Source organism: Balaenoptera physalus, assembly GCF_965194825.1.
Source record: "Balaenoptera physalus genome assembly, chromosome: 18".
NCBI classification, from domain to species: Eukaryota; Metazoa; Chordata; class Mammalia; order Artiodactyla; family Balaenopteridae; genus Balaenoptera; species Balaenoptera physalus.
Genome location: NC_138899.1, coordinates 57445137 through 57472381, shown reverse-complemented (window position 1 = coordinate 57472381; position 27245 = coordinate 57445137).

The window sequence follows — 27245 nt, the reverse complement described above, 5'->3', positions numbered from 1 at the left end:
CCAGTGACATTTTTTACAGAGCTAGAGCAAAATATGTTAAAATTTGTAGGGAGACAAAAAAGACCCCAAATAGCCAAAGTAGTCTTGAGGCAAAAAAAACGCAGCTGGAGGAATTATGCTCCCTGACTTCAGACTATACTACAAAGCTACAGTAATCAAGACAACATAGTACTGGCCCCAAAACAGAAATGTAGATCAATGGAACAGGATAGAAAGCCCAGAGAGAAACGCACGCACATATGGTCACCTTATTTTTGATAAAGGAGGCAAGAATATACAATGGAGAAAAGACAGCCTCTTCAATAAGTGGTGCTGGGAAAACTGGACAGCTACATGTAAAAGAATGAAATTAGAACACTCCCTAACCGCATACAGAAAAATAAACTCAAAATGGATTAGAGACCTAAATGTAAGACTGGACACTATAAAACTCTTAGAGGAAAACATAGGAAGAACAGTCTTTGACATAAATCACAGCAAGATCTTTTTTGATCCACCTCCTAGAGTAATGAAAATGAAAACAAAAATAAACAAGTGGGACCTAATGAAACTTAAAAGCTTTTGCAAGGCAAAGGAAACTACAAACAAGACGAAAAGACGACCCTCAGAATGCGAGAAAATATTTGCAAATGAATCATCGGACGAAGGATTGATCTCCAAAATATATAAACAGCTCATGCAGTTCAATATTAAAAAAACAAACAAACCAATCCAAAAATGGGCAGAAGACCTAAATAGATATTTCTCCAAATATGGCACACAGATGGCCAAGAAACATATGAAAATCTGCTCAGCATCACTAATTATTAGAGAAATGCAAGTCAAAACTACAATGAGGTATCACCTCACACCAGTTAGAATGGGCATCATCAGAAAATCTACAAACAACAAGTGCTGGAGAGGGGGTGGAGAAAAGAGAACCCTCTTGCACTGTTGGTGGGAACGTAAATTGATACAGCCACTATGGAGAACAGTATGGAGGTTCCCTAAAAAACTAAAAATAGAAGTACCATATGACCCAGCAATCCCACTACTAGGCATACACCCAGAAAAAACCATAATTCAAAAAGACACATGCTTCCCAATGTTCATTGAAGCACTGTTTACAATAGCCAGGTGATGGAAGCAACCTAAATGCCCATCAACAGACGAATGGATAAAGATGATGGAATATTACTCAGCCATAAAAAGGAATGAAATTGGGTCATTTGTAGAGACATGGATTGATCTAGAGACTGTCATACAGAGTGAAGTAAGTCAGAAAGAGAAAAACAAATATTGTATATTAACCCATATATATGGAGCCTAGAAAAATGGTACAGATGATCCGGTTTGCAGGGCAGAAATAGAGACACAGATGTAGAGAACAAACGTATGGACACCAAGGGGGGAAAGTGCGGTGGGGTGGTGGTGGTGGGATGAACTGGGAGATTGGGATTGACATATATACACTAATATGTATAAAATAGATAACTAATAAGAACCTATTGTATAAAAAATAAATAAAATTAAATTTTAAATGAATCCAAGGTTTTTAAAAGTTGTTTTTGTCTGATTATAAATTAAGAAAAACCATGATTACTGTAAAGAAATTACCATGAGGAAATCTTCAGAAAGTTATACAAAGACCTATTGACAAGGGGATTCATCACTGCATTGTTTTTCATTCTAAAACTGTAAACAACCTAAATGGTCAAAAGTAGAGTTTAGATAAATATAACTATGCTGTGTAGTCATTAAAAATCATTTAAGGCTGTAACTGAAACTAACACAACATTGTAAATCAACTAAACTTCCATAAAATTTTTTTAAAAAATCATTTAAGGATATGGGATAGTGATCACAGTATATTAAGGGGAAAAATAAGGTTATAAACAATATGTACATTATGATCCCATTTGCTTTTAAGTACTTATTCATTTATTTTTATGGAAAAAAGGACAAATTCCAAAAGGTTAAATGTTATACTTTCAAGTTGGTGACTCCAAGTTATTTTTATCTTCTTTATATTTTTCTGTATTCTGCAAAATGTTTGCAATCACTGTACATTACATTTAGAATCAGGAAAAATGGAATCATTATTACTTTCGAGTTCGAACATGTCAACTACCTCAATAACCTAAAGAACTAGTTGTGTTCATAATGGCTAAGTGTGTGCTTTACGGGGCTGGGTCTTCCAGTTATAGGTGAAAGAAGTAGATACCTCTGCCTCTTTTGTAGCTAGAGTCAATGAACTTCTAACTAGGCTCCTTGTCTTTCAAGGTGTTTGGTTTCTGAAACATCTTTGGATGGGGTACAATGTGCCCCTCCCAAAGGCTTTGGTTTCCATCTTGTTGGGCCGGGCAGGCAGGAAGAAGACACACAGCCTGTATCCAGCCACTCCATCAAAGCAGTGACCATCCACCTTGGAGCTTTTCTTAAAGGATGAGGGCACCACCACCACCACCATCATTGAAAGGTGACATGAACCAGCATGTTCCAGACAAGGAACCTCAGGAGCAGATAGATGAGGTGGTCAGAGTTCTAGAAAAGCAGCTAGTTCTCCTGCTTCTCCAACACTGCACATTTCCACCTTCATTTAAGGAAACCAGGGCACATTTGAGTGAGAAAATAGCACAGTGACTATTTGCTGTGATGGTGAATCCAGGTCTCCCTACCTATGTTTCTTCCCAGGTGGTTAGCCACTAGGTCAGTGTTCCAGAACTTTAATCTCAACACATGTAGATCTATCCATCCTCATCAATACATTTTCACTGGGTACCCTCTCTGCACCTGGTAAAATTGTAGGTATAAAGAAATAACTGCAATTTTCCTTTCCGGAGGAATTAGAATCAAGGGAAAGTTACATAACAATATGGGAGTGTGATCTTACTGTAAGTGGAATAATATACGGGGGACTTTCAGCTTTTATTTTAAGCCACTCTGTGTGATAAATAAGTAGAATGACCAGAATAATCTTAATTTTATTGTGCAAAATTAAAATTCAAAAACATTTTTTTATTGTATTCTCTCCAAATCTCAAGACAGTGGGATTTAATGAATGTAGCTATTTAAAGAGTCAAATCAGCCATCACTTTTCATTTTCTGAAAAAGATGGTGAGTTTAATGATATCATTATCTTCACTAGCTTCTAAAGTAGGGAACCTAAGGTTGATCCATTTCCCCCAAATCTTTTGTGTAGTAAGTTTATATGCAAGTGGAAAACTTAGTGCTAACAGAAACAAATTTGACCACACTTTTTAAATTATAGGATAATTGCTAATTCTGTGGTCATTCATTCCCATGCCGTCAACCCCAACACAGGAAACTATGAGAAACAGAACCACTGGTAAAATTAAACCTGCAATTTAGCACCAATTTCTAGGATATGTTGATTTTTCTCTGTTTTGCAACATGTACACAGATATATAAAATTTTCTCATTTATTTCTCACATGTTTACCCTGTAAATCCAGAGTTTGTCATGCCATGACAACTTTACTAAATTTAAGACAGTTTTTGATCCTGCTTATAGCTTTCCATTTTAGTTGATTTTTAATGTGAGGGTGATAACATACTCAGTGTATTAGTACAAACTTCCCTTGAAAACATGAAAGAAAGAAAGAAGAGAGAAAGAAAGAAAGAGAGAGAGAAAGAAAGAAAGAAAGAGAGAGAGAAAGGAAGAAAGAAAGAAAGATGAAAGAAAGAAAGAAAGAGAAAGAAAGAAAGAAAGAAAGAAAGAAAGAAAGAAAGAAAGAAAGAAAGAAAGAAAGAAAGAGAAAGAGAAAGAAAGAAAGAAAAAGAAAGAAGAGAAAGGAAGGAAGGAAGGAAGAAAGAAAGAAGAAAGAGAAGGAAAGAAAGAAAGAAGCAAATCCATGCTTTATCTTAATTCACCAACATTTTAGCTAATAATTATCTTTGCCACCTAGCATTTGAATCAATCTCTGTTGTTTGCAGTGAATTCCCATCACATTTCATATCTTTGCTAATATCCTCCATCTACTTCCAGAATTTTTTCTAGGTACCCTTCATTTCTCTCATCCACTACACTCAGCCCTTTAGTTCTTAGAGCAATGTATTCAAGGTTTCACTATACCTTGACTTAAAAGCATTCAAACAGCCCCCAAATTTTCCTCATTGGTTGAATCCCCCTCTAGCTAGAATCCTCCTTCCATCCCCATTATCTGCAAAACTAGTCTTTGGTCTTTTTCCTTTTCTATAGCCATAACAAAGTATTAATTAAAGTTCATCCAATTTTCTGGATCAATATTGTCAGTCCTTTTTTTTTTCGACCCTGCTGTGCAGCATGTGGGAGCTCAGTTCCCCAGCTGGGGATTGAACCCACCACCCCAGCAGTGGAAGCACGGCATCTTAACCACTGGACTTCCAGGGAAGTCCCGATATTGTCAGTCTTAAATGATTGGTTTCATTGGTAAGTGCCCTGGCTAATTCAAATGACATGACCAGACATCTGATGTGACACAGCCCCACCCATAGATCAGAAGTGGGAAGGACAGTAATCAAAGTAATAATAAATATTGAGCACTTAGTGCTTTGCATGTACTATCTGGATTTAAACCCAGATAGTCTAAATGTGAAACTGCCCTTTTTACTACTATGCTGTGCTGTTGTGATGAGGAGGAAGAGGAGAAAGAAGGCAGAGGAGGAAGGGGGGAAGGTATAATAACAGTGGGTAAGACTCTAATGTTGAAAAGTACTAGAATGGAATCCTGACTTCCATGCTCTATGGCTGCATACATGGCCCAATGCAGCATGTATTGAATGATTACAAAGTTTCATGCCCTAGTTAGTGTGCTGTATGCTACACATTGCCTAACAAGCAAAAAGTGATACGGTCCCCGTCTTCCTAGAGCTACAGTTTAGTAATGGAGAAAGGCAAGGGAGCACAGAAGGACACAGAATTCGGGGGGTCTTCTCCAGGTAAGTGTTGTCTGAAGGATAGGTCAGTGTTAATCAGAAAGGAGCAGGGAAGAGCATTACCAGCAATGGAACTAGCCCATGCAAATGCCCCACCTCATATGAAAGAGGAGGTTTATTAAAATAATTCAAAGAAAGTATCTAATACAGTTCCAGGTACACGATAAAGATTAATAATGTTAACAATGTTGATGATAGCGGTAGTAATGCTGCTACTGCTGCTGACGGTGATGGGGGTGGTGGTGGTGATGGTGAGGGTGGTAGTAGAGGTGGAAGTGGTGGTGGCAGTGGTTTTGGTGGTGATGGTGGTGGTTGTGATGGTGGTGATGATGGTGGTGGTGGTGGTGATGATGGTGGTGATGGTGGTGGTGGTGATGATGGTGGTGGTGGCAGTGGTTTTGGTGGTGATGGTGGTGGTGGTGATGATGGTGGTGGTGGCGATGATGGTGGTGGCGGTGGTGGTGATGTTGGTGGCGGTGGTGGTGGTGGTGATGGTGGCGGTGGCGGTGGTGGTGATGATGGTGGTGGTGGCGGCAGTGGTGGTGGTGGCGGAGGTGGTGGTGATGATGGTGGTGATGATGGTGATGGTGGCGGTGGTGGTGTTGATGGTGGTGATGATGGTGATGGTGGCAGTGGTGGTGATGATGGTGATGGTGGTAGTGGTGGTGATGATGGTGGTGGTGGTGGTGATGGTGGTGGTGGTGGTGGTGGTGGTAGTGGCCTCAACAAGAAATATCTCCTTCCAAATTATTGCCCTTGGATTTTCTTAATCAACAGTAGAGCTGATTAACTGAGATTTATTCTTTTTCCCAGGTTCCAGGTCACTCTTTAGTGAAGGTTTTTAGTCAAAGTGCATTTCCTTAAGGGCAGGCAAGAAAAGGGAAAAGGAAGGAGAGCTAAAAGTCTAAATCATGGACATCTGACTAGTATTTCTTTTATTTGTAAGTCATTTTAGTGTAGTATTACCGGGCTTATTGATTTAATCTTTACAAATAGAAGAAAAAATACACAGATGATCTATTGTGTTCATTATGATACGGGTGCCAGTTTCTCCAGAGAAAAATCTAACGAGAGCAATTAGAAGAGACATTTACCTAATACTAGAAGTTTCTCAGTACTGCAGAACATAGAAAACAATATTTCTTTCAGAGTAAACAATACCTCTTCCAAGCCACACCCTTTCAGACCACTTCTTAGCAATCACTGTTAACGGCAATGACTTTTAACAGTCATGCAGATGGTCTGGAAATTATGGTCCATGCAGTTTCCTTGTTCACTTTCATGTCTACCAGCCATCTCAAATAGGTAGGCACTTACTTTAAACACTTTGAAATGCTATGGTAAAATATGCAGTGAACTAGCGTGTGCATGGATGATTAAACCCCTATCCGTGACCTTCACCTCTTTCTACAGCTGCTGTACATATAGCAAGGTTCAAAGGATGAGAGAATCTCACAAACACCGAATTCCCACACCCAAAACATTTCCATAAAAGCCAAATAGAAACACACAGAAAGGTGTGGTTGCTCACCTTCATTTTCTTTTAAGTAGATTGACTATTTTCTATTATAGCTCACCTGGTTAGTTTATTTAATGTTTACTTCTGGTAAGCTATTGCCTGAAAAAGGAGAAAACAATCATTGCAAGCATGAACTAGAGAAATGGTAATCTTCCTACCAGTGCATGGGAAGTAAATTAATTCTTTAAAGCAGAGGTTCTAGGAGGAGCATCGCTCCACCTAAATCCTGAAATTATGTGTCCATATGCATAGGCGTACCCCTCCCCGGGGTGGGTGTGGGGAGAGGAGCCATCGCTTTCTTTAGATCTTCAATGAGGTCCATAACCACAGAAGGATTGTTAAAACCCATTGCTCAGCAGTGTCCTCCTTTTGCTATTCTTTCCCTGGGCAACTTTTAAACACATAGAAAGACATTTAAAAAGGTTTAAATTGCTCATAAATTAAATCTGAGCAATGTAATATCCAATAAATATAAAAATGATATGGATGTTAAACAGTGTTTATAGAATAAAGTGGTCACTTGTCCAACCATCAGAAAATATCATAGAGAAGGGTAATGGACAAACTGGAATATATGACTATTTAAAATTTTTTTCAATTATTATTTTAAAAAATTTCAAAACCTCAGGGTGTGTGTGGAATATTGTGTGATATCCCTGGGACAAAATTCTCTTCAGTTGACATACAAGACAGGAATTTGAGTGCTGTAGAAAAATCACCACATTTGCTGATATCATCTTTTTCCCAATTGTCGTGGTCTGTAAATTTTTGGAGTCATAATTTCTTTTCCCGCACTTAGTCCTTCTATGCCTCGCTCATTTTTTCCAATGATTCTCATCCTTTGGTGGTTATGATTCTAAATGTCCTCCAAGGTGGGGTGCTATGGGTGATGACTGAGTTCATGTGCACCTATAACCAGTAACCTATACTGGAGAGCTAAACTAGCAATTCTGCCACAAAATGAAATGCTGGAGGGAAGGGGTGGTTGACTGTTTGTTTACTTAAGGTGCTACTATTTACTCACCTGCAGGGATGTAAATGAATACCTAGGATTCTTTCCCTACAAAAGTAAATAATTTCACTGAGCTTATATTAATTATGTGATGTGCCTTTTTAAGATGTCTGTTAAGGTAGATCATAATGAATAATGTGCCATTGTAAAATGATAGAAAAGGGTTGTCTTTAAGGAAGGAGAAGAAAGAGGAGGAGGAGGAGGTGGAGAGAAAGAACTGGAAGAAGAAAAAGGGGAGGAGGAAGAGGGGAAGAGGAGAAGAGGATGGTCAATGAAAAAACTTCTTGCAAAACAGCCTTCAAAGAACATCCTGGGCCAATATACACTAATGTCTTGGAACTAAATTTCTGTCTCTGTCTGTGGAGAGGAGAAGCAGAAAATGAGAGAAAGAAGCCCAGTGAGAGGGCTTAGTCCTTTCAGTTGAGCTCTGGATGGAGTCATCTTGGGGAAGGGACATGGGGAAACATAGATAGGGCCCCCATAGTGCCAGGCTGAACACTGAGACTATGTACAGGGAAATTATTTCTCTAAAGCAAGAGTTCTAAGAGGAACATACTCAAAATTGTGTGTTCATAAACATGGGTGCATGTTTTTCCCCTCAGAAGAGGAGACATAGCTTTCTTTAGATATTCAATGTAGTCCACAACCTCAAAAAACTTGTTAAAACAAATTGCTTAGGGTCAGGGCTTCCCAGAACCTCTCTTTCCAGAAGCATCCAAGTTGCTCTGCAACTCCTAAGTCTCGATTTTGACAGAAAGAGGATAAGCAACAAAAGAGGGTATTGCAACAGCTTTTTCCTGACTGTGAAACCTAAGTAGCTTAAATCCATAGCCTCTCTCTTTTTAAGCTCATGTTCTAAGCTGGTTAACAAGACCGGAATTCAGATGAACTGCATAGTTATATGTGAGCACGATTCGGCATTTTTCCAACATCCTCTCCCATTTGTAATGTCATTTGTTCTTCACACACTTCTGGAGATAAGTAGGTCACCTTACCATTAGTTCCCATTCACAGAACAGGAAATTGAGGGCCTTAGAGCTAAAGTAACTGGTTCAAGTTCACGAGTGGTGGTGGCCTAACAGGCTGAGAATCTAGGCGTCTGACTCCTAGGTCAGTGTCTGTTCTGCCGCAGCACGCCGTCCCCAGTTTTATTACGTGCAGGAATTCAAAAAAGGGTAAGATGTGTCTGCCCACAAAGAAGTTAAAATCTAAACACAGTTTTATTTTTTCTCCTAGTGGCAAAAAGATGTTTTTAATCCCGTCAACCCAACCCTACACACGTCCCTGTTATGTGCCCTGCCATTTTTCAGAGGTAGACTAAATCAAGACCATTTAAAGAGAAGCGGTGCTCTTCCCAGACAACAAAGAAAGTAGCCAGAGCTTATCATGTTGCCACAAAACTCTGGGCAGATCAGAAAAACAAACAAATAAACAATGTTCCTCATCACATTTTTGAAGATATATTTTGTTTGAAAGAACAGGGTCAGAATCTTGCTAAGAGGGGAAGCCATCTTCCTTCAGTAAATATGTATTGTACAAATTAATATTTTTTAGAAATATGTTTATTTACTAGAATTTGTGATAGGAAGTCTTATTAGCTCTATTTTTTTTTTAACCTCTCCCTGTATCTACACTCCTTTCCACATAACTGTGCAATGCACATCCAATTTGGGCAGCGTGTAGTTCTGTGATTCTTGATTTTGGGTTTGACATATGACTTGCTTTTGCCAATAGAATAAGGCCAAAGTCATACCGCGCCCATTCTGAGCCAAGGCTTCAAGAGGCCTTGTGTTTTCCCTAGCCTCATGTGTCAATATTTCTGCCAATCACCTTGAGAGGACCGCACCAGACTAGCCCACTGGAACCAGGAAGAGGAGGCTGGACATTTGCGATGGAGGTGCACCAACCAAGTCACCCAGCTGAGCCGAGTCTACATTAGCCAGTCCCCCAATAGACACCTCTCTGAAGATGTCTCCAAGGCCAAACCATCAGCTGTGCTTGTTATTGTACAAAGTAAAGTTCTTTTTCATAACCAATTATGTATTTTTCGTCCCAATGCAATCAAGTATATTTGGTCCCAATTTTAGTTGAACTTTCCTGTTGAATTTTAATAAGGAAGTTTCAACACTCCTAGTTCCTTTTTCATGAGATGCCTTTATAGCAGGACTAGCCAGATATCCCCGGGAAAGGGGATTCTGGCCCAGTTATGACCTGGACTGTTAACCAGTACCTCATCTTCCATACCTACCCATTGTTCTAGTCGACTTGAAATTTGTTTTTAAAGGTATGGAATCATAAAGAAAATAAATTACAGACCTACCTCAGAGATATTGTGGGTTCAGTTCCAGACCACTGCAATAGAGCAAATACTGCAATAAAGCAAGTCACGTGAATTTTTTTGTTTCCCAGTGCTTACCAGGCCCTCCTACGTAAGGATTTGGTGAAAACACTTATACAAGGATGACAAAGAGCCTTGCTCCAACCAGGCTTCCATGACAGAAGTAAGCTCTACAGGATGTTATCTGAGAGACTATTTTTTCAATTGTCTTGAGGGAACACAGCTAGTACCCTAGTACTATTGTTGATGCATAGAACTTTCGGGATTAAATCTCTTACAAAACCCCAGTTGAGAAGGACTAGTAACAAGATAGCTTCTGATCTGATTTAAATCTATATTTTTCTTCTTTTAATGCCCAATTCTGTTCTTCTTCTTCTCTGGTCTCATATTTCATCTGTGGTTGGCCATGTCAGTAGGACCCATACCAGTGTTCATATCCAATTGTATTTATTTACATATTTACGGTTGCTCAAAATGCCCTAAGTACAACTTTCTAATCAATTGTATTATTAGGATGGTGAGATCGTTATCAGGGAAGTTCCCCAAATTGTTCCAGCTCTCCTTCTAGTCAGCTGGTAGGATTATACTTCCCTGACTTCTTGAAGTTAGATGTGCCCATGTCACTTCCTTTGGTAAAAGTGATGAACGTCATGTTCAAGCAGAGTCTTTAAGAGCTAGTGCATACTTCACCATGTTCTCTTTTCCTGCCTCAACAAACATAAACGCACATGTTGAGGTACAGCCCAGGTCCCATAGCAACTACAGAAAGCAGAAGAGTCTTACCATCCCACATTGACCATGTGCCATGGATGTAAAAAGCACTTTTGTTTGTGTTCAGCCACTGAATTTTTTGTGTTATTTGTTACTTCAGCATATCTTTACTTATCCTGCCTGAAACAGATGCTTCTTCCCAAATGCTCTGCAAAATTCCTACCTCTACTTATATACTAGGAGCGATTTACCTCTATAGATTTTAGTGATCCTGCTTTGTGACTCCCTCTATTTGGAACACTTCATGTTTTCTGGATCAGCTGACTCTGTCTTCTACCATCAGTGGTATGAAGAGGTCTATTTCTTTTCTAGAACTCTACCAAAAGCAGGGCACTGGGAATGGGAATGGTCCATCCCAGGTGCAGCAATAAGAGGATGAATTGTATGTAACAAATTTTAAAACAATAATAAAACCAACTAAAAATCAGTGCGTTTTTATTATCACCATGTGGCTGCAGTGCAAAAGTGCCCATTGCATAGTATGGGCAAGAACTTTACCAGCAATAAATATCCAAACCAGTTGGGATATACGAATTCCATTCATTCGTTTTCTCAGCACCTCTTAGGTGCAACACCCAGTGCTATGCATTGCAGATGAAGTAGTGAGCAGCGCTGACACGGTCCCGGCCACTCGGGGTGCAGGGGGTGGAATCCAGAGAGTGTGCAAGTTGGCATGAAAGGCATTTCTCTTCCTTCTTGAGAGGATAACATTTGACTTAGACTGAATGATAAGGAAGAGGCAGCAGTGGAAGATCTAGGAGAGCATTCCAGGTGGAGTGAAGGTCAATGCCAAAGCCTTGAACCAAGAACAAGTCTGTATCTGAAGCATTGTGGATGAGGTGGTGAATGGATAAGGTGAAGAAAGGGGCGGGAGCAGGAACTATGCACGTTCTTACAGGCCACGGTAAGGAGTCTGGATTTTAATCTGGTTGCAAAGGGGAAGCACTGGAGAGCTTTAAACAGGATGAGAGTCTTAACAGTGGATATGAAGAAAATGGTCAAATTCAAGAACTGTTTTGGAAGTAGAGAGAATACTACTTACAGGATTGGATATTGGCTGTGATGAAAGACAGGACACATAAATGACTCCTGGTTAAAATTATTGATTAAACAATTGAGTGGGTGATGAACATCAGTTACTGAGAAATTTTCTTCTTAGCTTATGCTCTGCTAAACTAGAAAAAGAAAAATGTAATCCCCTTTCCCCAACTAGCTTTTGCATTGGCAAAAAAAAAAAATACTAAAGAAACATGATGAAAGAAATATTTTTCAGTTAATTAACATTCTCATATTATTCAGGCCACTGGACAATATCATAGATCAATCTTCTGGGAATCACCATCCTGGAGCATCCAGGACTGAAATCAGACAAGAGACTTGATTGGCCCACGGTGATATCATGATTCTATTTCAGAATAGAACTTGGGATCTGGGTGTCGGTGCCCAGAGCTTGAGGTCTGGCTGCCCACTGGTCCCTAAGCCCTGGAGGGAGCCATGCTGTGTAGAAATGATGCTATGGGCTGATAAAATGCTCACGTGGCTGGGCCTTGGGTCAGAGGGTTGTGTAATGCAGTCCATAATGGCAGTGGAGGTAAGATTAGAAACCAGAAAATATATGTCAGTGTGGTCTGACCCCTTGCTGGGTTCACATGAAAATCCCATCCGCTTTCCAGAAAGTAGTGGTACAAACCATTGTTCCTGTTCACGAGCTCTCTGGGGCAGTTCTTCAAGGACACAGTCCTCTCTTGCACTAGAGATTATTTTTAAAATAAACAACACAAGATACCACTATTTAAAGAAGGTCTGTGGCTCTAACATCCTTCTCAGAAACATTTCATTGTTGCACAAAAAGGGACTTCATTACAAAGAGTTTTATTCGTAGATCCACAAAGAAGGTGGAGACCATGGGGTGTCTGGCCATACCTGGGAGGCAGAATTAAACAGCTCCATTCCCAAAAGGCAGCAATGAATTCCAAAACAGATTGCTGCTATGAAAATGGATTTTTGCCTGCTCCCAGCTTACAAGAGAATCCTCACATGTCTAACCCTGTGTAATGATTTGAGGCTTTCAAAAGGCACAGTATTCAATGTAACCATGCCGTCAGTATAATCTGCAATTCAACAAATTGCAATGTCAGTTTTCCTTTTCAGTGCATATTTCAAGCACTGTGCCTGGAGCTGAAAGGTAGTGGGGTTCTAAATTGATCCCCTTAGCTTTAGCTCACTCCCCCCGGGGGGTGTTGAAGGCATCTCTGCCACCTAGCTTATAGCATGTCTCTGATTAGGTCATTGCTATAAGATGAAGAAAAAATCTCGGACTGTGGAATCGCACTAATGCAATGTCAGATGGAGCCACAAGATGATATCAATGCAATTCACAGCAGTCATAACACATGGAGTGCACACACATGTACATACACACAGTACCTACACTATAGCAGGTCCATGATCTAACAGACAGTATATCATAGTGGTTAAGGGCTTGGATTCTGGAGACAGACTGCCCAAGTTCAAGCCCCACTTCTCTCACTTATTAGTTGTATATGTAAAGCCTTGACAAGTCTGTCGAATGGGGTGACAACAGAGTATATTTCATAGGATTGTTGAAATAGTTAAATGAATGAAAGCACAAATGACATAGAACAGCACACCAGCAAAGATGGGGTACTATGTAAACATTTGCTGTTGTTATGATTATACTGCATTCTTTTGTCTCAGATCACATGTAGTGAGTATTTCTTTCATGACTTTGTGTGTGCCGTCAGAAATCATCTTAAGAGAGGATAGGAGAAACCACATGCATTGAGTCTCTATTACATACCAGGCACTGTTCTAGAGAATAGATGCACCATCTCAAGTCTGAAAAATCCCTCCCACTGCAGTAGCCCACGACCCAAGAAGGGAAAAGCTGTGGTTTCAACCAGGCACTTAGCACTGCCTTGCAGTAACCCATCCTCCATTCAGAACCTGATTCTACCACTTAATAGCTGTGTGACCTTGGGCAAGTTCCCTCAGCCCTCTGAGCCCTCATTTCCATACCTGTAAAAGAGACATAAGAACTAATTTTCACAGTGAGGATCTAGTGAGTTTATACATGTATATTAAAGTGGCTGGCACACACACCAAAATAAAACAAATGAACAAATATGACAAAACAGAAACAGAGTCACAGATACAGAGAACAAACTAGTGGTTACTAGAGGAGAGAGAAGTGGGGTGAGGGGCGAAATAGGTGAAGGGGATTAAGAGGTACAAACTACTACCTATAAAATAAATAAGTTACAAGGATGTAATGTATAGCACAGGGGATATAGTCAATATTTTATAATAACTTTTTATGGAGTTGAATCTATAAAAATATTTAATTACTATGTTGTACACCCGAAAATAATATAATATTGTAAGTCAACTGTATTTCAGTAAAAAATGAATGAAAAAAATAAAGTGACTGGCACTGTGCAGATTCTTAAAAGTAATCTTGCTCCTATAATTAGTTGTTAGCGTTTCCTTCCCAGGGAACTGGTAACCTCCCTTGGAAAACCTCAAGGCCAAATTTTACTATTTCAACATGATTTATTACCATTCTTTCATAGAAAAAAAACATAACATTTTAAATCATAATATGTATAGTGAAAGATAAAAAATTAATGCTTGTTAAATTTCCAACAGGCGTATGCTTAAATACTTAGCTTATGTTCACTGTTCAGTCTGATATATTTGACAATTTCCTTTCATTTCCCCTGTAGCTTTTTGTTTTTAATCAAAGAAGAAAAGTTGAGACAGAGAGGAGGATGGGATGTTGATCAACACTTCTGAGATGATAAGGAGTGATGGCTTTTCTGGTAATCAGAAAAAAGGGGGGTTTATCCTATTCATTCTGAAATCCATCTATCGCTTTGTCAACCAAGTCTTAAGGCTTTGAGGGGTATGTAGCTTATGGTTCTGAAGATGGGAGGGCTGCAAAATGGCAGCCCCTCCAAGGATCTGGGCTCTACATTTTAGTATCCCTGGCCCTTCCTTTTGGTTCCAAGGCATCAGTGGGGATATGCAATTACACAATATGCTAAATTAAGGCCCTCAAACCTACAAACACGCCTCTAATTACTATAGCCTGGCACTGGACCAGGGACTGGCCACAGCATACAAGGCCACTTGGTGTCACTGATGATTATGTGCATTTGTGTTGGACTGGGTGGAAGAAAGTGCCAGAGACCAAGCTGACTAATACAAGGTTGAGATTGGATAGGACCAGCATCAGAATAGCAGGCCCTTGGCAGGACAATTGACCGTAGGGGGCCAGGAGGGAGAAGCCAGCAGGGACAAGGCATGGGACAGCACCCAGTACCCCTTACTGGAAGAGATCACTCTTTCTGTCTTTTAAATGTGACACACCCTTCTGATGACCTAGATTACTGGGACTCCCTGCCCCAGCAGGACTGCTGAATACTGAAGTCACAGCCAAGCCAATCAGGAATTCACTCCTTTAACAAATATTTATTGAGTGCTTCCTATATGAATAAAATATGTCAAATTTCCAAGACCTAATGACGCTTACATTCTAGCAAGGGGAGACAGATAATAAATAAGTAAATTATTTAGTATGTTGGAAGATTAAAAGCACTAAGGAAAACAAAAAAGAATGCAGGGTAAGGGGGATTGTGAATGTAGGGGGTTGGCTATAGTTTTAAATACAATGGTCAGGGTAAGTCTCATTGAGAAGATGATTTTTTTTTTTTTTTTTTTTTTTTGGCCAGGACACGCAGCTTGCGGGATCTTAGTTCCCCGACCAGGGATCGAACCCGTGCTCCCTGTAGTGGAAGCACTGAGTCCTAACCACTGGACTGCCAGGAAATTCCCGAGAAGATGATTTTTGAGCAAAGACTTTAAGGAGTGAGGAAGACAGCCATGTGGTTACCTGAGTCAAGAGTATGCCACGTGGCCAGAACTGCCAGTGCAAAGACCCTGAGGTAGAGGAAGCTCAAAGAGGGCAGTATGGCTGGAGGGCAGAAAGGGAGGGAGAGAGCAGTAGAAGGTGCCATCGGAGAGGTAACAAGGGAGTTGACCAGACCACAGAAGGCTGTAAGAACTTTAATGTCCTTTGGGTAAAATGTGGAGCCACGCAGGGTTTTGAACAGAGGAGTGATATGATCTGACTAATGTTTTTAAAAGATTAGGAGGCCGTTGCACTAATCCTGGTAAGATACCATGGTAGCTCAGACCAGAGTGGTAGTAGTAGAGGTGGTGAGAAGTGGTCACATTCTGCATAATTTCTATATCAGGATTTTTCTGGTGGATTAACTGTTGGATGTGGCAGAGAAGACTTGGGAATGGCTCCATGGTATTCGTCCTGGACAGTTGGAAGGTTGAAGGTGCTATCAATGAGATTTGGAAGGAGCAGGTTTGGGGGAAGATGAGAAGTTCAGTTTTGGACATGATAGGTTTGAGATGGTTGTGAGATGTGCTGGAGGATGTGTAGACACTTGCCTACAATGAGCCTGGAGTTCAGGAGAGAGGTCTACACTGGCGATAAAAGGCAAAGACTTTGTGGCAGGATGAGATCTCTAAGGGAGGGGTGCTGACAGAGAAGAGAGTCAAGATGGGGCACTTCAACTTTAAAAGATAGCTGAGAGGAGAAGGAACCAACAAAAGAGCTGAAGGATTGACCAGGAAGGTAATTTCTTGCAAAGCAGGAGAGAGTAACTTCTCCACTGGCAGGAGGGGGACCATTGGCCAGGCTATCTTTACAGTTTGAAATGTGTGATTTGGGGTGATGTGATGTGATCCAGTGTTTGGCTCGTGGTGGTTTCATGGAGGCTCTAGGGGTAGGGAGAGCAGCCTGGATTGTGTGTGTGTGTCTGTGTGTCTGTGTGTGTGTGTGTGTGTGTGTGTGTGTGTGTGTTTTAGCATGTTTGGATTATGTGGCTAGATGGGCCCACATGACCCAAGAGATAGAACCTCATGACCAGGGAAGCCCCCTGGGTAAGGCTGCAGGGGCATCTCCTTCCATTTAACAGAGGGGGAAACATTTTGTTTTTCATTTCGTCAGTTGAGAGCATTTAAAAAAATAATTTCCCAATCACTTGTGAATATGAAGCCTATGAGATAGAAATGGTCTACAAAAGCCTCTTCTGAATTCACTGTATCCAACTCTTCTTCAGAGAAGGGGTTTTTCTAAGGTGTTTCTTGACTATTATGTGCTATTTTATCTTCTTTTGAAAATATTCCTTCCTCTTCGTTAACGTATGCCCCCTTTATCATTTTTGTTCTAAAAGGGAGAGAGCAGTAGAAGGTGCTCAGATTGAGAATTATGTCCCATCCCATTTAGAGAAATTTGTTCCCCAAACTGACTCAGCCCTGGTATCAGGACCCAAAGATTTCCTCTCCATGAAAAGTCCCCTTAATAGGAGCAATTTAAAATTACTTGGGCCCACAGACATAGAGGATATTTTTCTATAAATTAAGATATTATCCTTCAGGTTTTTCCTGAGGTTGAACTGTGCAAAAGAATATAAATTCTTATGTTTCCTCTCCTGTGTATTTAACAATCATCATAAAGCAGCTATGTTGTGATTGGCCAGACCTAAGAGGTGGACAAATACTGACTCATTTTATCCTGTCAACAGTCTGTGAGATAGGGACTGTTATCATCACCATCATCCCCATTTTATAGATGAGGGAATGAATTACAGAGAGTCAGTTTACTTGCACAGGGCACACAGCGAGTTAGTGGCAGAGGTAGGATTCGAACCCAGCAGTTGGGCTCCAGAGTCCTTGTTTTTAATCACTTTTCTTTGCTATGCTCTGTGCCTCTTCGAGGAGTTTTCCACCAAGTGAGCTGCTCTGTTTTCTTTGGGAAGATTAGAACATCCTATCTGGCATTTCTGAATCACCCTTCAAGTTCACAAAACAGCATCTGAAAAATGGGTGACCCACTCTGAAGATGATGTGGTGAGCCAATGAGACCACTGACCATAAAACAACCAAACGAAGGGCCACACAGATGGAATTACTCGGTCGCTTTCCTTGTATGAAGGTGGCAGATATTCTCAATGCTGCTAGGTACTGATTGTAGCTATTGGTATTCTAAGCACAATCAATCTAGAAGTGACTGTTTTCATACACTAAGGAATATGTCCATATAAAGATTAAAAATGTTTAATCTAGGATAAACAATAAGGTCTTACGGTATAGCACAGGAAACGATATTCAATATCCTTGATAAACCATAATGGACAAGAATATGAAAAAGAATATATATATATGTATATATACACAACTGAGTCACTTTGTTGTACAGCAGAAATTAACACCACACTGTAAATCAACTATACTTCAATAAAAAATTTTTTTAAAAAGAGAGATAAAAATGTCTAATCTGATTTTTCTCAATTTGATTTTTTAAGTGAAAGGCTCATTGCAAGCAACTGTGTTTGGATGCATTAGGAAACAGTGTCGATCAGAGAGGGTCGAGTCCCTAGTAAAGTCCTTCCTTTACACTCTATCCAGCGTGACAGCAGCAGGAGCAAGTGTCCTGTTTCTGCAGACATTTGATTCTCATCCTTTAGCCAGCATCTCTCCATCTCTCCTGGCTGAACCAGCTCCGCAGTGCCCGATTTCTCTGCAGATGTTCCTACGCACATCAAAGTCTGAGAAGTTTGCTTGTTAGACGCAGAGGCTGGCTCAGCAGTCTGGGTGGTGCCTGAGAGTCTACATTTCTAACAGATCCCCAGGTGATGCTGGTCTGCCCAGCTCCATTTGAGCAGCAAAGCTGTGGTTCTCAACCTTGGCTGCTCTGCTGGAAATACTTGGGAAGCAGAAAAACACTACAGTGTAATGTCTGGGTTTTGTCTTCAGAGACTGACTTAATTGCTCTAGGGTGTGGCCTGGAAGGCAGGATTTTTCAAAGCTCCTTGGGTGAACTACTGTTCCGCCATATTTCAGACCCACTACTATAGTTGAAAGCAGTGGTCCTCGAGATGTGGTCCTGAACCAGCAGCCTCGGCATCTCCTAACAACAGGTTAGAAATGCAAATTCTTGGGCCCCACTCCAGACCTGAATCAGAAACTCAGGGTGGGCCCAGCATCTGTGTGATAACAAGACTCCATATGATCCTGACAATCATGCAAGTTTGAGAAACACAGGCTCATAGAATATATTTTCCATTTCTCTATCTTTCCCCTCATTTTCTCTCCCCCTCTCCTCTTCCTCTCTCCCCCACTCCAACCCTCCAACTCCTATTTGCAAATGGTTTGAATTAGTAGTGCCATGCCAAGATACATTGATAAAAGGTCAAGAGTTTGAGGATGTGTGTAGAGAAAGCAATCCAGTTGATGCCAAATACATAAATATTTGGGTCACCTCGATAACTGGCAGTTGGTCAACTTTCAGTCTACTTAGGCATTGTGTACCCTCAGCCAGAGTAAACCTGATGCAAGAAAATTTTGTAAATCCTTTAGTCATAGAGATTCACATTTCTAAGTAAAACCAATAATGTCACACTGTAATAAATGGAAGAGAAATAGGAATTGTCTTAGTACATACTGCTGCCAATTCCCATCTCATGCTTTTAATGGATGCCGGGTAGATCTATTCAGTCAGAATGTGCCTGAGCCCAGGGCAAAGCTGCACCACTGTCATTAAACCACCAGTGGGCCTCCAGGGTGATGTTCTCAAAGTCCGTGCAACTAGGTCTTCACTTCTGCCTGTTTTAACTCTTCATCCCTGAGACTGTCAGTCTCGGGACACTTGAATCTCACTGCCCTTCACATTGAGGAAGAGGTGAACATTCATAAAGGACAAGCTGGCCGGCTGCCCTGGAAGCTCAAGGAGGCAAAGCAGTTCCTGTTGGGGAGTTTCCAGTCTAAGAGGAGGATGGGCACAGCAGATAGTAAAGAAGGGAGACCTAACATGAACACATGGTCACCCGGCAAGCTCTTTACTACTGGGGAGAGCCTCGTGGGCCTGGTCCCATGGGGAAGAAGGATATATTTTACCTGGGTTCTGCCTAAGGGCATTAATATTAGGCTTTTTTTTTTTTAAACTGTGGAAGTATGCCCCAAAGTAGGATTGCTGGATCATATGATAATTCTATTTTTAATTTTTTGAGGAACCACCATACTGTTTTCCATAGCTGCTATAACATTTTACAGTCAGCCCTCCATATCTGTGGGTTTTGCATCTTTGGGTTCAACCAACCATGGATCAAAAATATTAGAAAAAAAATTCCAGAAATTTCCAATAAGCAAAACTTGAATTTGCTGCATTTACATTGTATTTACAACTATTGACATAGCATTTACATCGTATTAGGTATTGTAAGTAATCTGGAGATGATTTAAAGGATGTGGGAGGATGAGCGTGGGTTATATGTAAATAATATGCCATTTTATATAAGGAACTTGAGCATCTGCAGATTTTGGTCTCCTTGGGGCATCCTGGAACCAATTCCCACCAACAGTGCACAAGGGTTTCAGTTTCTCCACATCCTTGCCAATATTTGTTATTTTCTGGGTTTTTGATAGTAGCCATCTAATGAGTATGATGTGATATCTCACTGTGGTTTTTATTTGCATTTCCTTAATGATTAGTGACGTTGAGCATCTTTTCATATACTTGTTGGCCATTTGTAAATCTTCTTTGGAGAAATGTCTATTCAGGGCCTTTGCCCATTTTCTTAATTGGGTTGCTTGGTTTCTTTTGTTGAGTTGTAGGAGTTCTCTATATATTCTGGATATTAACCCCTTTTCAGACCTACAATTTACAAACATTTTCTCCCATTCCTTAAGTTGCATTTTTGCTCTGTTGATTAGGTCCTTTGATACAAAGAAGTTTAAAATTTTTATGCAGTCTAATTTATCTATTTTTACTTTTGTTGCCTGTACTTCTGGTATCACATCCAAGAAATCATTGCCAAATCCAATGAAGGTTTTCCCCTAAGAATTTTATAGTTTTTGATCTTACATTTAGGTCTTTAAACAATTTTGAATTAATTTTTATATATGGTATAAGGTAAAGGCCCAACTTCATTCATTTGCATGTGGATATCCAGTTTTTTCAACACCATTTGTTGAAAAGACTGTCCTCTCCCCCTTTGAACAGTCGTGGCACCCTTATCAAAAATTCTTGACTATATATGCCAGAGTTTATTTCTGGGCTTTCTATCTGTTGCAATGGACTACATGTATGTCTTTATGCCAGTATCACACTGTTTTGTTTATGGGCGCTTTGTAATAAGTTTTGAAATCAGGAAGTGTGAGACCTCCAGCTTTGTTCTTTTTCAAGATTTTTTTGTCTAGTTGGGGTAATAGCAGGCAAACTTTTAAACCAAAATTCAGATTACTCCCATCTTACAACCTTCACATGAATTCCCATGATGTGTAAAATCTAAACTCCTTACCAGGAGGATCCAAAACTTCATCTCTCAGTATCCTTTCCTCATCCATAGTGCTCCAGCCACGTTGACCTCTTTTTTGCTCTCCAAGCTGGTCCCTCTTCCCCAAGTGCTTTTTACTCACACATCCATCCAATTATTTCTTCTGCACATACTTATTGAGATCCTACTATGTGTTGGGCTCTGTTATAGGCACTGGAGATACAGCAGTTAATAAACACTCATGCTGAATCCCTTCTGACTTTTAGCTGAGAGGCCTTTCTCTAAATTGGTCCTCCTTCTCCTCCCCACCCCCCAGTCTCCAACCCTTTACTCTGCTTTACTGCATTCATAGATTTACCTTAATTCTTCATTTTGTTGACCTGTATATTATGTGTCTCCTGCACCAGACTTTAAGCTACGAAAATCAGAGGCCCAGAAGACACTGGGTGGGGGAGTTGGGGGTGGCCCTCAATATATATTTCTTGAAAGAATAAACTGAGTTTAGTTGATACTTTTCTGAGAGGACAGTACTGCTGTGTAGCAAGGGCTCTCTTTTAGAGGACAAAGTGGTCAGTCACCTTTCTGAGCCCTGGACATTGCTATAGATTGGGATGCCACCAAATCAGCATTTAGAAGGTTACTTTAAACTTGTGCTAAACACAGAATAAAGTATTGTAGCTATAATTTCACGGTTAAAAGCAAACAGAATTTCTGAGGACCCTGAACTTGTTTTTTCTCCTCTTTTGATCTAATCCTTCCCAAAAGAAATAGGGAGATAAGAAACATAGCTTCTTGACATATAGATGGCCAACAGGCACATGAAAAGATGCTCAACATTGCTAATTATTAGAGAAATGTAAATCAAAACTACAATTAGATATCAACTCACACCGGTCAGAATGGTCATCATTAAAAAGTCTATAAATAACAAATGTTGGAGAGGGTGTGGAGCAAAGGAAACCCTCCTACACTGTTGATGGGAATGTAAGCTAGTACAGCCACTATGGAAAACAGTATGGAAGTTCCTAAAAAAAACTAAAAATAGAGTTGCTGTATGATCCAGCAATCCCATAACTGGGACATATATCTAGACAAAACTTAATTCAAAAAGATATATGCACCCCTATGTTCATAGCAGCACTATTCACAGTAACCAAGACATGGAAACAACTGAAATGTCCATTGACAGGTGAATAGATAAAGAAGATGTGGTACATATATGCAATGGAATACTACTCACCCATAAAAAAGAATGAAATAATGACATTTGCAGCAACATAGATGGACCTAGAGGTTATCATACTAAGTGAAGTAGCGCAGAAGGAGAAAGACAAATACCATATGATATTACTTATATGTGGAATCTAAAATATGACATAAATGAACTTATCTATGAAACAGAAACAAACTCACAGACATAGAGAACAGACTTGTGGTTGCCAAGGGGGAAGGGAGTGGGGAAGGCATGGAGTGAGAGTTTGGGGATAGCAGATGCAAACTAATATATGTAGAATGAATAAACAACAGGGTCCTACTGTATAGCACAGGGAACTATATTCAATATTCCTGTGATAAACCACAATGGAAAAGATTATAAAAAAGAATATATGTATATGTATAAGTGAATAACTTTGCTGTACAGCAGAAATTAACACAACATTGTAAATCAACTATACCTCGATTTAAAAAAAAAGGAAATGTACCTTCTTGTGTCACCTGAGAGCAAGAATCTGGTATGTTAGAAAGTGAAAGAAATTATTTCCTCTCAATAACTAGCTTGTACTTTTTCTACTTATGGATACGACTGACTGATTCAAAAGCATTGACTTAATGTAGAGAGTTCTTAGATTCCATTATTCTTCAGGATAAAAATGCTTTAAAATGTGAGTCAATCCAGGTTTAACCAAAAGGAAGAGGGACTGCTTCCCAAATCATCCCATTTTTCAATGGTCATTTGATTAAATGTAGCCACTTATGTTACCGCTGCCCAAATTACAAATGTGCCTCTACCACGTTTATGTCACCCAAGTAAACTGATATTTGTGAGGCCTTTTCACCACTTTCTTCCTTTGGGTTCACAATCCAAAAGTATTTGCTTACAGTCGATGAGTTTAATATGAACACATATTTGCAAGGTTACCTCATAGTCAACCACAAGGTAAATGGATTTGTCCATATTAAAAAAACCCCAGTGCCATACTATCACTTCACACCATTAAACTTGCCCAAATTATGTTTCATGTCTTTCCTGAATGTACGATTCTAAATTACTACTTCTTAAGCAAAATAAGAATATCAGACTCATTTGTCCTGTGTGAGAAAAATCATGTGAATTCTATTATTTTATCAGACTTTGTTTTCATTCAGTTTCAGTCTCCTGCGACACATTCAAGCTAAACTGTTTTTTAGTACGTTCTCCTGGCCTCTTACTCATGAAAGGATCAGATACTACAGTGATTATCTTGCAGAGGCTCATTCATTGTTTTTGGAAACAGGCCACAGATGAAGTAACAATAACCGCACTGACAAAATAAAAAAGCTAAACCAGCAATATGGTATTATGACAACAGATCACATCTTGATTTGAAAAAGCAGAGGTGGTATTCTGGCTTTTCTGACTTTGTATATACAATGTCATTTCCCTGGACATTCTGCTCCTATCTACCACCAATAAATCTTCATCCAAGAAAGATAGTTCAAAGTTTTCCCCAAGGATCTTCAAGAATGACTGAGTGTAGTTGACAATACATGAGAAATTTTATTTCAAAAATAAATATTTCCATTATACTTCCTTAGGGGATACATGAGGTCAGGATATGTTATACAATTTTGCTTAACAGCATATAATCTGCTAATTTTCACCACGATTATTTCTCTTCAAAACATATTAGAGTCCTTGCCAGAATGTTCCCTACAAAATGGCTTAGAGTAACTAAAAATGAAAAGCAACCTGAGTGTCCAACACCAGGGGATTGGTTGAATACGGCATGATGTACACATATCAGTGGATATGATACAGCCATTAAAATGATGCTATAAAATATATTTATTAATGTGGAAAGATATTCATTTCATATTGTCTACTGAAGAGAACATATTAATTAATAATTTATATTATGACATATAGGAGAAATAACATTATGGTTATAATATATAAAATTATGTGTGTATTATAATGTGTTATTATACATTACATGTACATATTATTTCTTTGGTAATGCTTTTCCGGACCCAGATTACATCATGCTCTCCTGTTAAATACTCTCCTAACATACTGTATTTTCCTTTAATAGCACTTATCAGAATTGTAAATGAAGGTTTCATTGCCTAGTTGTTGATTTTGTCTTTCCACCTGAATATAGTCTGCTGGAGACATGCCCATCTTATACACTGCTATATCTAACTTCATCTAGGTTTTGGTAAGTAGCTCAAAATCTATTTGTTGAATGAAAGTATTCGTGAGTGACTAATTAATATGCACAGAAAAAAAATCTGGACATATATATATATATAAATGTTAACAATGGTGTCTCTGTGGACAGTGGGATTACAGGTGATTTTTCCTTTCTTAATTTTCTAATTTTTCTACACTGGTTATGTACTTTTTTTAATAAAAATGACTTGATAGAATTTTAAAACTGGAAATTGTTTTAGTTGGCTTTGGCTGTGATAATGCTTCAATCAGTTCCAAAACATCAAGTGTTACAACAATAATGTCTTCATTTCTTGCTCGGTGTCTGTACGTCAGCTGTGGTTGCTCTCTTCCAGACTCCAGGTCAAGTTCAGGTCTTGTCCATTAGTCTTCTCCTATAGGGAACCAGGCAGAAGAGTTAGTTCCTATTTGGACATACTGTTCTCATGGCAGAAGGAAGAAGCACAAGAGGGACGAACAGAAACACGCGACACCTTTTAAAACCTCCGCTCAGGATTCATGCTATCCTTTATGCCCACCTTCTATTGGCCAAAACAAGTCACATAGCAAAGCCCAAAGACAATAGGGCAAGGATGTATATCTGCCTCTGTGAGGCATGGTCAGTCTTATGATAATGGGAAAAAATGTATTATTACAGAGACCAAACAAAGCTTTGGGTCCAATAATCCAATCTATCACAATACTTAATACTTTCTAATAAATAAGGTCCATTTTATGCTAGCAAAGTCTAAGTCTGAAAGTCAGAATCACAAATAATACCAAGCTCTGAAAACAAGGGCCGAATCCCTGAGCCAAAGAACAGCTTTTCAAAAACACGTATGTCAGTATAGATAATCAGCACAGCCTCAGAATGTAAGGTTACCAATGTAACAAAGAATATAAGCTGAAGTACTACATGAGTTGTTGTATGTGGAAATTGTTGCATTAATAACCAATGATTTACACCGGGTTCATATATCCCTGTAAACCAGTGATCCTCAACCAAAGGCAATTTTGCCACCCCGAGGTCATTGGCAATGTCCATAGACACGTTTGGGTGTCATGACTTGGGGGGTATGGAGGCGGTTGTTACTGGCATCTGGTAGGTAGGAGCCAAGGATGCTGGTGAACACCCTACAATGCACAGGGCAGCCTCCACCACAAAGAATTATCCAGGACCAAATGCCATTAGCACTGTCGACAAATTCTGCTGAAAATGTACTGTCTTGGTCAGTCCCCTCCCTCACTAATTTGGGTTTGACCATGTGATTTGCTTTATCCAACATGATATTACCCACTATGACACAAGAGGTATGAAAAGTGAGTGCTCACTGGGGCTTGCTATCTCTTGCTGCATTTGGAACCCCAAGAACCATGCAAAGAAGCCTAGCCTTCCGGCTAACTGCTAGCGTCCCGTGGCCCAGCTACACCCATTGCCCCAGCCAACCGCCAGTCACATGAGTAAGGCCATCCAGAGTCAATTATCCCCTAGAGAACCCACCAGCTACTTGTGGTCATGTGAGTGAACCCAGGCAAACTTGTTAAAGGACTTCCCAGCTGAGCGCAGCCCAAATTGACAAAACCATAGTAATATAAGCTAATGAATGATTATTGTTTTAAGTCATATGTTTGGGGAAAGCTTATTACATTGCACTTGGGATACAGGCTAAGATGCTGTGACTGCTAAAGTCATTTTAAACTATAAAAAAATTAACTTGATCATATGCATGTATCAGATGAGGTAGTTAGTTGGTAGCCAGAGAAATCCAGAAAATTGCTTCAATGCTCCTTTTCCCTTTGCTGGTATAAGTCCATAACACAATTTGCATTACTTTGTAGGGGGCGGGTGGGGGGGGGTAGTTTATTTCTGTCAAAGTGGAAGATAACATACAGGTTTTCATAATGTAAATATTTCTTCCTAATTTCCCAATCAAAATAATTTCCCAAGGAGATACTCCCGATATCTGGAAGCCTTCAAAGGAAAAGGTATTGCCTGACCGTAGCTTCTTGAATGCTTTGGCATCATTTTACCATTTTTATCATCTCTTTCATAAATTTCCCACTGTATTTTCTTTTTTAATAAATGGATTTGTGATTTCTTTTTATTTATTTATTTTAAATTTCTTTTTATTTGTTTATTTTTGGCTGCGTTTGGTCTTCATTCCTGGGCGCAGGCTTTCTCTAGTTGGCCGTGAGTGGGAGCTACTCTTCCTTGTGGTGAGCAGACTTCTCATTGCGGTGGCTTCCCTTTGCTGCAGAGCACGGGTTCTAGGGTGCACGGGCTTCAGTAGTTGTGGCACACAGGCTCAGTAGTTGCGGTGCACGGGCTTAGTTGCTCCAAGGCATGTGGGATCTTCCCGGACCAGGGCTCAAAGCCGTGTCCCCTGCATTGGCAAGCTGATTCTTAACCACTGCACCACCAGGAAAGTCCCTCCCCTGTATTTTCTAATCCACATTAAATTCTCCTGTGCCTGGGTACCAGATCATAGGACCTTATAGACCCAGGAAAGGGTTTAGCTTTAACTGATTAATATATTCAACATGGTATAAAACTAGACAAAGTATACGAATTAGAGTATACAAAAATGGAAATATGAATAACTTATAAACCTAGAAGCATGTGTTTTCTCCCTCCATGAAAAAAAGGAAATTAAAACTACACAGGGATACCAGTTTTCACTTACAGAATTCCCATGTCTGATAACACAGCATTAATGAGAACAGAGAGGGGCAGTTCCCTCCTCCCTTTGCTGGAAGGAGTGTAAGTTGTTTTAACCCATGGGGAGAAAAATTTAACAGATACTACAGAATTTTAAAAATTCACTACTTTCCTCCAGAAACAGTGTCTCCCTGTTTCCAGATGCTCTTTCATTGCCCTTTTGTGCCCCAAACCTTTTGTTTCCC